This window comes from Mycteria americana, chromosome 3 (assembly GCF_035582795.1).
Source record: "Mycteria americana isolate JAX WOST 10 ecotype Jacksonville Zoo and Gardens chromosome 3, USCA_MyAme_1.0, whole genome shotgun sequence".
Lineage (NCBI taxonomy): Eukaryota > Metazoa > Chordata > Aves > Ciconiiformes > Ciconiidae > Mycteria > Mycteria americana.
The window spans coordinates 68750390-68762161 of NC_134367.1; positions in this window are offsets into that span (position 1 = coordinate 68750390).

Genomic DNA, 11772 nt, shown 5'->3' on the forward strand with positions numbered 1-11772 from the left:
CTCTTGCCCCCTTTTATGTTGTTTTTTGCTAAAAATACCTCATGAGTTCTGGAACATTTCATGTCATCAGAAGACTGTAGCAGGAGCCAAAACCACATTGATTGTAATCAGATGGCTAGGCTGCCATTAGTACCCATAGCTGCACTCCGGATCTTGCAGTCACAGTGGCTGTTTCACATATTCTTTGGAGGATTGTCTGGGACATGCACAGATCTCGGCACAGGAGGTACTGCCTGGGAAGTGGGCCTGCCTAGAGAGGAATGAATCAGCTCCCATATGGCAGCTAAGAAAGGCCTTTTGATGTGCCTTCAGCTGACTTGAAAGCTGCAGAGCAAGGGCTTTGTCTCCTTTCAGGTTGCTGTGGGTCTATTAAAATGCTTTGGAGCCACAAACAGACTATGTTTTCTTATTTTCATGAGAATTTCCTAGCATCGTACCATGCCTTATGGAATGGTCCTTGGTAGTGGGCTTTCTGGATGTGAAATTAGTTTATTCACAGCAAAGCAAGCGTGAAGGTGTCAGCATCTAGTAAAAAAAGATGTGCATCCACCATTTCCTCCAGCACCTGGGATGCATTCTGTAACTACTGAATGACATCTTGAAATAGAATATAAGGGGTCTACAGTGCTGAGACTGAGTTTTCCTGGGGCCCTAGCTTGGATGTTGCTAGCTTGGGAGACCCTGTGGCCCAGTGTGTTGAATCATATGATGCTGAGCAGACTAGCTGTGTCCAGTTTCCACTATCTTAACTTTCTACAGCATTGCATAATTAAGAAAGGAAGGAGGTTTACGGAGCCATTTTGGATATAGACAATGCTTAATTATCAAGGAAGGACATGGAGGGGCATATTGCCTTCCCAGAGCATTGCCTTCTGCCTGGAGAGGACCATGGCTGCTTTTAAAATTACAGGAATGCTTCCCTGATGTAATACTGTGTAATTACCTGAAATCTGGGTTAGATTTGGTTCTCTGTGGTCCTGAGATGGAATTCTAAGCTGTCGTTCTTACCCCTCTGGGACTGCAGATAAAGGGATGGAGCTCCCAGTCTTGGAAGTAACTCTACTTGAGGCCAAAATGCCATTGCCTTCAAGTACACATCACAGAATCACAGAGCAATCTAGGCTGAAAGGGACTCTGGAGGGCTCTAGTGTAAACCCCTTGCCTAAGCAGGGACAAATTCAAAGATAAATCAGATTGGTCAGGGCCTTCTCCTGCCAGGTTTTTTAAATCTCCAGGGATGGAGATGCTTGGGGTAGCCTTGAAAATCCCAGAAAGCATCATGCTGCTGCTAATCAATGCCCTGAGTTGTCTGACAGAAATACAGAAAACACAGTACAAACATGGAGAGCCATCAGTGTGACTGCAAAGATGAAAGAATTGCAGGGCCCAAATGAGGTGCGTATGTACTATTTTCCCCAATGCTGTTGGAGAAAATTAATAAAACTGCACTGAAACCTGCTTTTAACTTGCTGCAGTGATGTGATCAAAGAGAATCAGCAATACTGTACCAGTATTGCATCACTGGTGTCTGCCAGCCCTCAGATGCAGTCTTTGCTGCTGTTCATAGGCACTAGGTTCAATGCATCCATGATATACAGACATTGCCTACATATAGGCCTGGTCCTAATAGTGAGATACCTTAGTTTTTAAAAATATGTGCCAGCCTGAGAATTTTGACAGATGAGAGACATAGAAGGAAAAAGTTTTTTTCTGAATAGAAAAAAACACAGATCCTATCACTCATGTCTTCAAACCAAAATTATTAAACTTCCTTTTCTCTGTAGCAGCACAGCTTTCTCTTGACCTCAGTCCTGAGCTCATGGGGTTGGGCAGGACTGGGAAACTCCAATTCTGAAGGCCTTAATTTCTCCAACACTAGTCAAAAAACACATTTTATTATTCATTATTTCCAGCCAAAATTAACAATCCTGCTTCCCCCTACCACTTAATGTCTGACTCTCAGCACCATTTTCCCTAGGTTCCCTTTCCTCCATGTCCCCCCCAAGCTTTGTTTTTCAGTGTGACAAGCCTGCTCTCAGGGCTTGCATTCTTGCCCTACGCCACCGTGGGACTTCAGAGCCAGTGACCAGAAAGAATTATGGAGGAGTGAGAGAGCACCTTAGAGGGTGGAGCAGTGCACACTTAATTTTAAACTACCATTCATTAAACTGCTAATTGGAAAATCAGTTGTTGGTGACCTTCTTATTTAAGCTCAACTAGACTGTGTGCTGCTAATCCCTTTCCATCGCCTTCTTACCTCTCCCTTCCTTGAACAGGGCTCTCCCAGTTGTCTTCCTTTTGGCCCAGGAAGCTCTGCCTTATTTTCCATCTCCCTGTATTGAGGGCAGTTGTTCAACTGCACTCAACTTGCAAAGTGAGAAACAAGACTGATCTGCTTCTGTTGCCCCTTCACTGTAGCTTCAGTGTTTGTCCATCTTGAAATAAATTGCCCCTTATCACATCTCTGGGAGGCAGAGCAGTATCATCTGTGCTTTATTGGAGTTAAACTGTACAGTCCAAGAACTGGGCAGGAGGCATGTGGAAAAAGCAGATCCTGATGTTGAATAACCTAACTACAAATCTCCAGTCTTTATCTGAAGACCATCCTCCCTGATCACCTATGGAGAACCAGTGACTGCTCTGCTCTTTCATACACCCAAAGACTTCTCAAATGCCTTGTCTTCTGGTGTCTGTAGCTCACAAGATGGGTGTGCATCTCCATATCGTATTCTGTAATGTTATGTACTCCTTGGAGTACAGTGCTCTGCGAAGTTCTTGAATGATGCTGTGGTTACTTTCTCACCTCGTGACCAGTTGTGCTAAAGAGAACTGGTTGGTGAATTGCAGGCAAAGCTGTCCAGCTGCACTTGCTGTGTGAAGTCACAGCTTTGTGACGGGGAGACAGAATTCACACCTGGAGGAGTGGGGGGAAAGGCGAGTGCAAAACCTCTTCCTCAGTACACGAAGGAAGTAGACAAGGCTGTGCCCTATATATGATGAGGTTGAATTGCACAGCCCAAGACTGTGCAGCAAGCATGTGGAAAAGCAGACAAATCTCTGAACTTTATCATAAGAGCATCTTCTCTGATCATCTGTCTTGGAATCTGCTTGGGTTTGGCCTTAAAATTTTTTAAAAATATATTTTTATAATTTTCAGCTTGGCCTGTGTGATACTGAAGGTGCAAGGTTTGAATTTGGACTGTAGCATCTGTCAAGGAAGTTGGTGGGAGGTTTGTGGGTGGTAGGAAGGAAGAGTTTCAAGCAGCCGTTGGATCAGTTCTGTAAATAGCTGGTTGGCTAAAGAGCACGTTTTGTTTAGAAAGTGTAAAACCCTTCATAGAAACCTTTTCATATTATTACCCAGCAGAGGAAGCAGAGCTCAACGAAGTCAAAGCCTGTTTGGGATTTGTGAACCATTTGTTCAGACTTATGTGTTGGCACCTCAGGTTGGAAACAGAAAATAATCTGTGGTTTCCTCTCCCATTGTAGAAGAACATGAAGAATTTGGAATGGGCTTTGCTCAGAAGTGAGATTTAAATTGGTATATTTATCATGGCAAAAAAAAGACACTGATTTAAAACAATAAAAGTGATGCATTCTGTAGAAAAAATGGGTAGTTAGCGTTAAATAGATAATTAGCATTTCTGAGTCACAAGGAGACAGAAAAAGCAAATGTTCACCCAACATCCACGGAGACTTGCAGTTGCCTATGTATGAGAGTCAGCTGTCCAAATGAAGATTATATCACTTCTCCAACAGTACCTGCCCTTTTCCCATAGATTTTTCTCTCTGTTATTGTCAGACTTTTTATTTTAAAAGTTGCTTCCTCTTCTGAAATTTTAGCCTTCAGAAGCTCCTCTGAAGTTTTCACTCTGTTCTGATGACACATGCGATAAGGACTGACTGCTAACAAAATTCAGAGAAAAATGTAACCAGAGCGCCTAACCAAGCTGGGTTTCCTTTTCCTGTAGTCAGAAATTGTCCTCGTGGAGACACACAATAGCCACAGTAACTGCTATCTGGCTAATGCTAGCAGAGTAGCAGCGTGTTTTAATCACCTGAATTTTGCAGTTATGGACATGAAATGCTTGCTGGGTCAGACAGCTAACCAAGCCAACTGCAAAGTGAACTTGGTTAACTTCATGGCTGAGTTTCCAAGTTAACTTGGTGAATGAGTTTCTATGCTGCTTTCCATCTGAGACAGGCATATTCTGCCATGCAGAGGGAATGTGTACTGAGAAAACAGCTTTTCACACCTGCTCCACACAGGTCTTGGTGCCCCCTGACTCTGCAGAGCAGTGGAGAAGCAGGCCTGCTGCTTTGAACATGTCTTAATAGGCAGGTGAAATGGCTCGTGCACCCATTATCAAAGACATGATTTAAATTGAACAGAAATGTAGGATTGCATGAATGACACTTGAAAACATCCTCTTTTCCTGAGAGAGAGAATAAATTAATGGATTTAAGGGAAGAAAGATAATGTTATTGTCATGGGGGTTTTGGCAGTGAGCCACTGGGTTTTTTTCTCGGCCTTTTTTATGAAGGGGTTCCCTTTGTAGGAATCCTGTGAGAAGAAGTGTCTCTGGACACATTCAGGTGGCACAAGGATAAAATTCCTGACAACCATAATCCCATCTTCTCTAGGGAACCCTCAGGCTTGGAGGTCCTGGAAAAGAGGCACTGGAAATCAGTGGCTCCTTAACTTGAGAACTCTTTTATCTACTGTAGACTATCATTCAGGATCCTGGGCTGCCTACCTACATTTGTTCAAAATTCAGCCCTGTGATAGCCAAGTGCTGTAATCTCTTGGCCTCGCTATGGCAAAAATTTCATTCTCTGGGTCAAGAGACCTGCCTGGGTGCAATGGGAGGCTGAAATTGTCACTTGCAGTGTATGGGTGAGGAATGAGTCAGCCCAGGAATAAGCAGTGCTGGTGTGGTGCTGCAACAAACCACCTGCTTTCCTGTGATGGGTCAGCACCAAAACCAGAACAGGCAGTAGAGAAATAAAAACTCCCATTCCCAGACTAAAAATAACACAGACAGGATTTTTGTCTGCTGTGATAGTTCTTCCTGTTGTAGTTGGAGACATTTGTTAGCAGTATTACAAGAGGCAACATTATGGTAAAAAAGGTCTGTGTGGACCTCCCTACAATATGTAACTGAGTTATGAGGCAGGAATTTTATCATTAGCTTTTAACATTAGTATTAGCTTTTTAATCACAGAATCACAGAATCACAGAATCACAGAATCGTATAGGTTGTAAAAGACCTTTAAGATCATCGAGTCCAACCGTAAACCTAACCAAGACCTGCCAAGACCACCACTACACCATGTCCCTAAGTACCTCATCCAAACGTGCTTTAAATACCTCCAGGGATGGCGACTCAACCACTTCCCTGGGCAGCCTGTTCCAATGCTTGATAACCCTTTCAGTGAAGAAAAATTTCCTAATATCCAGTCTAAACCTCCCCTGGCTCAACTTGAGGCCATTCCCTTGTCCTATCACTTGTTACCTGGGAGAAGAGACCGACCTGGGAGAAGAGACCGACCCCCACCTCTCTACAGCCTCCTTTCAGGTAGTTGTAGAGAGCAATAAGGTCTCCCCTCAGCCTCCTTTTCTCCAGGCTAAACAGTCCCAGCTCCTTCAGCCGCTCCTCATCAGACTTCTGCTCCAGACCCTTCACCAGCTTCATTGCCCTTCTCTGCACACGCTCCAGCACCTCAATGTCCCTCTTGTAGTGGGGGGCCCAAAACTGAACAATGTTAAAGTTAATGTTAAAGTATACATAGCCCAAGCAGGAATCCCAAAGCCATCCATTTTGGCTTTAGTGCTATAGGAAAATATAGAGATCTATTTCTAAGGAAAAGGCTGAAGAGATACAATCCCATTACAAAAAAGTTCCCGAGTTCTTGGCTTTGTTTTAGGTGTCAGAATTGTGGAGCACAGTCACATCCTACAGAGTGGTTCAGTCCCAGCAGAAACAGAGTTCTGGGTGACAAACAGGATGGCCTACCTTCCCTAATACTAGGTGTTGAACTCCAGGGAATGTTTGTCAACGCAGGGCATGCAGTCTTGTCCACCATTTACATAATGTCCAAAGAAGAAGATTGCAAATCCTGTTTCATCAAGCTAGATACAGTGTAAGAAACTCTGAAGACCTAAGTGCACCTTAAAAAAGAAAGCTAAGTGTCTGTGTTGTAAAGAAGTAAATGCCAAGTACGAAGTGTGGACAGTAACACTCCAAGCTACTAGTTAGTATAAAGTTGGTGGAATTCCTTCCATTAATATTTTTGCCACAGGTTTGTACCAGCAATCTCAGTGTTGCATCTTGTGCCTGGGGTATACAGGTAGCAATCATGGGAGGAAAATACAGAAGAAAGATCTTATGTAGAGAAGTGGTTCTGTTCTGTGACTATGTCCAGTGAAGAGCTTTCATGGGCTATGTTGTGGCAGATATTATAGTAACAATTCTCTTGTGCATCATTGTTAAGTGGCCAGCAGTTGTTCCTCCTGAGATGGGAAGGAATCAAGATCTCTTTAGTTTTCGCAGTTCCCAGAAAGAGATGCCCTTCAGATAACAGCTTTGAGAGGAGGTCAGGCAGGTGAGAAAGCTTCTTCCCCAAGACCTTGCATGTAGAGGCAGCAAAAATCAATGTACTGACAATGCCTTTTCTCAGAGAATGTAAGCAAATTACCAAAAATATCCCTGACATCATAGCTTGTGAATGGCTTTGGTGAGGCGTGGGGAAAAATGGCTTATTTTGACTTGTTATTTTACCTTAACCTAGCTCCAAATCTCCTTCCAAGTAGCTGACAGCCCATACTTCCCCACAGCAAGAGATGTGCAGAACCCTTGCTGAAATCCCATAAAGTCAAGTCCATGGAAGTTTCATCCTAGAGGCTTTCCATATTTGAAGCTGTGAATTGAGGTCATCACTGGACTTTATGAATTGCATGTTTTCTCCTGTAGCTTGCAGAGATGTTTTCTTCTCTTACTCTGATTCTCTGCATATGCAGACTAAAACAAGGGGGACGTATGTGTGGGACTGAGAGTAGATACGTGTTGGTGGGGCTTATTGCAATAATAACCAATGCAGATATGAGGGAAAAATGTGGAAGAAGTGGAAGAGGAAAACAAACTGGCTGACTGAGAAAAGTGGGTCTGGGGGTGGAGAGGACAGAAGTGAAATTGGGGCTTTGACAGCAAGTCCACAGTGATAGATTGGGTTTGGTTCAATTAAAAGATAACAGGATGAGGTGAGGAATGCAGGCTGGGAATGGGGAGGCAATGAAAATGAGGCAGAGATGAGGAGTCAGGAGTGGAGAAGAGGAAGGCTTCAGTCAGGGTTGTCTGTGGTGGGATGGAGCAGAAGGACCCAAGCTCTGGAAGGGGGCAAGCAGGAGGGCCTATACCTGCTCAAGAATGCTTCCTTTGAAGGCTTAGATGGAGCCTAAAATGCCAGGTTTTACTGTTTCTCTGCTGTCAGTAAAAGTAAGTGTCAGCCCTAGATTATAGAGACCTACATTCAAGGTATCTAAATGTGGCATCAACGTGTGAGGTGGAAGTCTAAGCTCCCATCACAGTCAAAGAAGATTTTAGGGAACAATTCAGCTGCCTAAATATCTGGACCTGCATCCACTTTTGATGCCTTAGAAAATTTCTCAAGGTGCCCTAAGATACCCAAATTACTGTAGACACCTACTTTCAGGCAACTGTGTTCCACCTGTGCTCAACTCAGTCCCAGGAGTCAAGAGAGATACTCAAATGCAGACTGTGCAGAAGATGAGACACAGGCTCACATAAATGCTTGCATACAGATAACTAAATGTAAGTGTCTATGTCTGCAGTCTGCACCTGAGTGACAGTCCAAATGTTTGTGAAACCTGCAGGCATGGTATTTCTCTCAGCCTTCACTAATGTTTGGCCATAGAGTTGCTGATAATGTGCTTTTGCTGTAGGTTGCTGTCCTGATTCAGTGGCAGAGAACAAAGAGTTTGCAACTACCCGGTGCACAACATGGGGAAGGAAGGAGAGGAGCATGTTGCTCCATGAGGAACTCCTTTGTTCTTCTGTTGGCTCTTTCAAAGCCTAGAAATTCAGTCCAAAGCCCGGGTGCCCTGCTAGGCAAGCAGTGCTGGGGAATGTCGGAATTAAAACTTTCTCCTTTGCTGCACAACCTTGGTTCCTCCCCAGAGCAGGTGCATCCTGTGGGGAAGAACAGAGTGCATCATGTGATTGAAAACAACAGCAGGATGCAAACACAAGGAACTGAATTCAGGCTGCACCAATAGCCTTAATTCCAGCATTGCCTTACACAGCAATGGCTTGGATCTTCTGCTTTAATATTGCTTTTTTCCCTCTTTCAGTCTTATATGCCATGTATGTTTAGAGTGTTTTAACAAAATTTAATTAGAAAATTGGATGTATGAAGCAAGTGATGCAATACTGATGGTGGAGTAACCTGTGGAGAATAGGAGGCTTGCTGTCATCATTCAGCTCTTGTGCCAAAATCCAGCTCCAGCTGACCCAGCTGTGAATTGGTATTTGATCTTTCTGGCTAAGGAGTCAAAGACAGCTTTGACAAAGGCACTTGGATAATTCACTTGTTGCATATAGCAGTTAAAGGGCCTTACTCTTGGAGGTCAGGATAGTTGGGCTGGATACTTGAATGTGGTACAGTGGGCTGGTAGCATGATAAAGCTGTTTTCTGAGCTGAAGGCAGATGTGTAAGTGCTAAAGCAAAGCTTTCTGCTTTCTGTGTCATTGCTGTCTTTTGAGGCCTCCTAAGTGCTTATACAGAAGAGAAATCCCTTGTGTGACATGAAAATAATGCTGACTGAATAAGCAAGTCTTAAGAGATGGAGGAAGACAAAAGTGATCTGTCATGAGGGAGTAAATCTCTTTTGGGGTCCATTTACATTCAGATTTTGTTTAATCATAGTGTTCCCTGGACTTGAAGAAATGCAAGAGCAAGGTGAGGGGCACTGGGCCACTCTTTCACCTTACCCCTTGTTTGTTAACAACGTGTAGAGCTCCTCTCTGTTATGCTCATCTTCCTTTTTCTCCCTCTATTGAAGTGCCTTAAAAGAAATTCCAAATGGACTTTCTTATCCAGGAGCTGGAAGATTTAGGCTCATCTATACTGAATATTTAGAACCCAGGTAAGCTTTCTGAGTGTGATTGTCATGTCTGCCTTAGAACACCTTGGACCTAAAGAGAGACTCTCCTCATCTCTGGTGAAGTGACCGTGCTTATTCTCCTTGGGTTCTCTGGTGTGATTACAGGAAAGGAAACAAGCAGTTCCTCTTCTTGGGATCCTTAGTCTTATCACAGTCAAAAAGAATGAGTCACTTACCAAAGAAGGAGCTGTGTTGTTTGAGTACATTTTGAAGTTCTTGTTTTCTGTTCTATGGCTTCTGAGCCTTTCCACTGCACGTGGATTATCTCTTCACACTTGTTCTGTCATGAGGGCAAGACACTTGGTTTTTTTTACAAAAGAAAGCTGTCATTCCCACTTGACACAGGACAAGAGGCAATGGGCACAAATTAAAGCACATGGAATTCCATCTGAATGCAAGGACACACTTTTTCACTGTGAGAGTGGTCAAACTAAAACTTTATCTGAGGAACTACAGGCCTGTCAGCCTGACCTCGGTACCAGGGGAAATTATGGAGCGGTTCATCTTGAGTGTGCTCAACAGGCATGTGCAGGCCAACCAGGGGATCAGGCCCAGCCAGCATGGGTTCATGGAAGGCAGGTCCTGCCTGACCAACCTGATCTCCTTCCATGACCAGGTGACCCGCCTAGTGGATGAGGGAAAGGCTGTAGATGTTGTCTACCTGGTCTTTAGAAAAGGCTTTGACACTGTTTCCCACAGCATTCTCCTAGAGAAGCTGGCTGCTCATGGCTTAGGCAGGTGTACTCTTTGCTGGGTAAAAAAATGGCTGGATGGCTGAGCCCAGAGAGTGGTGGTGAACAGAGTTAAATCCAGTTGGTGGCTGGTCACAAGCGGTGTTCCCCAGGGCTCAGGTTTGGGGCCAGTCTTGTTTAATATATTTATCAATGATCTGGATGAGGGGATTGAGTGTGCCCTCAGTAAGTTTGCAGATGACACCAAGTTGGGCGGGAGCGTCAATTTGCTCGAGGGTAGGAAGGCTCTGCAGAGGGATCTGAACAGGCTGGATTGATGGGCCGAGGTCAATTGTATGGGGTTCAACAAGGCCAAGTTCTGGGTCCTGCACTTGGGTCACAACAACCCCATGCAATGCTACAGGCTTGGGGAAGAGTGGCTGGAAAGCTGCCTGGCAGAAAAGGACCTGGAAAGGTCCTGGTCGACAGCTGGCTGAATATGAGCCAGCAGTGTGCCCAGGTGGCCAAGAAAGCCAGCAGCATCTTGGCTTGTATCAGGAATAGTGTGGCCAGTAGGAGTAGGGAAGTGATCGTGCCTCTGTACTCAGCACTGGTGAAGGCCGCACCTCGAATACTGCGTTCAGTTTTAGGCCCCTCACTACAAGATGGACATTGAGGTACTGGAACGTGTCCAGAGAAGGGCAACGAAGCTGGTGAAGGGTCTAGAGCACAAGTCTTATGAGGAGCAACTGAGAGAACTGGGATTGTTTAGTCTGGAGAAGCGGAGGCTGAGGGGAGACCTTATCGCTCTCTACACCTACCTGAAAGGAGGTTGTAGTGAGGTGGGTGTCAGTCTCTTCTCCCAAGTAACTAGCGATAGGACAAGGAAATGGCCTCAAGTTGCGTCATGAGAGGTTTAGATTGGATATTAGGAAAAATTACTGAAAGGGTTGTCAAGCATTGGAACAGGCTGCCCAGAGAGTTGGTGGAGTCACCATCCCTGGAGAAGTTCAAAAAACATGTAGACATGGCACTTTGGGACATGGTTTAGTAGGCATGGAGGTGTTGGTTTGACAGTTGGACTAGATGATCTTAGAGGTCTTTTCCAACCTTAATGATTCTATGATTTCTATGATTTCTGTGAAACACGGGAACAGGTTGCCCAGAGATGTTGTGGAGTTTCCATCTGTGGAAATACTCAAAAGCCGTCTAGACATGGTCCTGGGCAACCTTCTGCAGCTGACCCTGCTTGAGCAGGGGGCGTTGGACAGGAGGCTCTCAAGGCTCACCTATTCTGTGATTCTGTGACTCAGGAGTTGCAGATTCCAGAAAATGGCAAATGCCTTTTGCAGCTTGCAGCAGAGCCCTCTCATTCAGCTTGCTTGGAAGCAGAGTGCTTAGGGGCTTAGTGAGGTGGCATTTTCTCCAGTTGCAGCCTACCAGTATGGTCCTTCTCACATCATTTCTCCTGTCAGGCCAGGTACTCTCCTTCCCCTTTCTCTGTGTCCTGTGAACACCTACACCTGGAAAACATCATACCTGAGATGCTGGTATGCTATTTTCTAATCTGCTCCACTTTTGGAGCAGCATCACTCTTTGCAGCTCCCTCTTCACCTCACTGATAACTGCTGTTACATGGCAGTATAACGTGTTTCCCTGACAGAGAAGGATTTGTTCCCAAAATCTAGCCTGCAGCCTCTTACAACAACAATAGTAGTGATAGTGCTGGTCAGTTACTTCCCTTCCTGCTACTTAGATATGCCATGTCATTCAAGCAGACCTGCAGTACCTGTAGAATAGTATAAAAGTAGGTACAGTACATGTAGGGTCTGGATGTTTTAAAGACAGACAATGGACAGTTTAGCATTCATGCAGAAAAATGTTTTATTGTAGTGAAGTTACACAGGAGAAAAACAA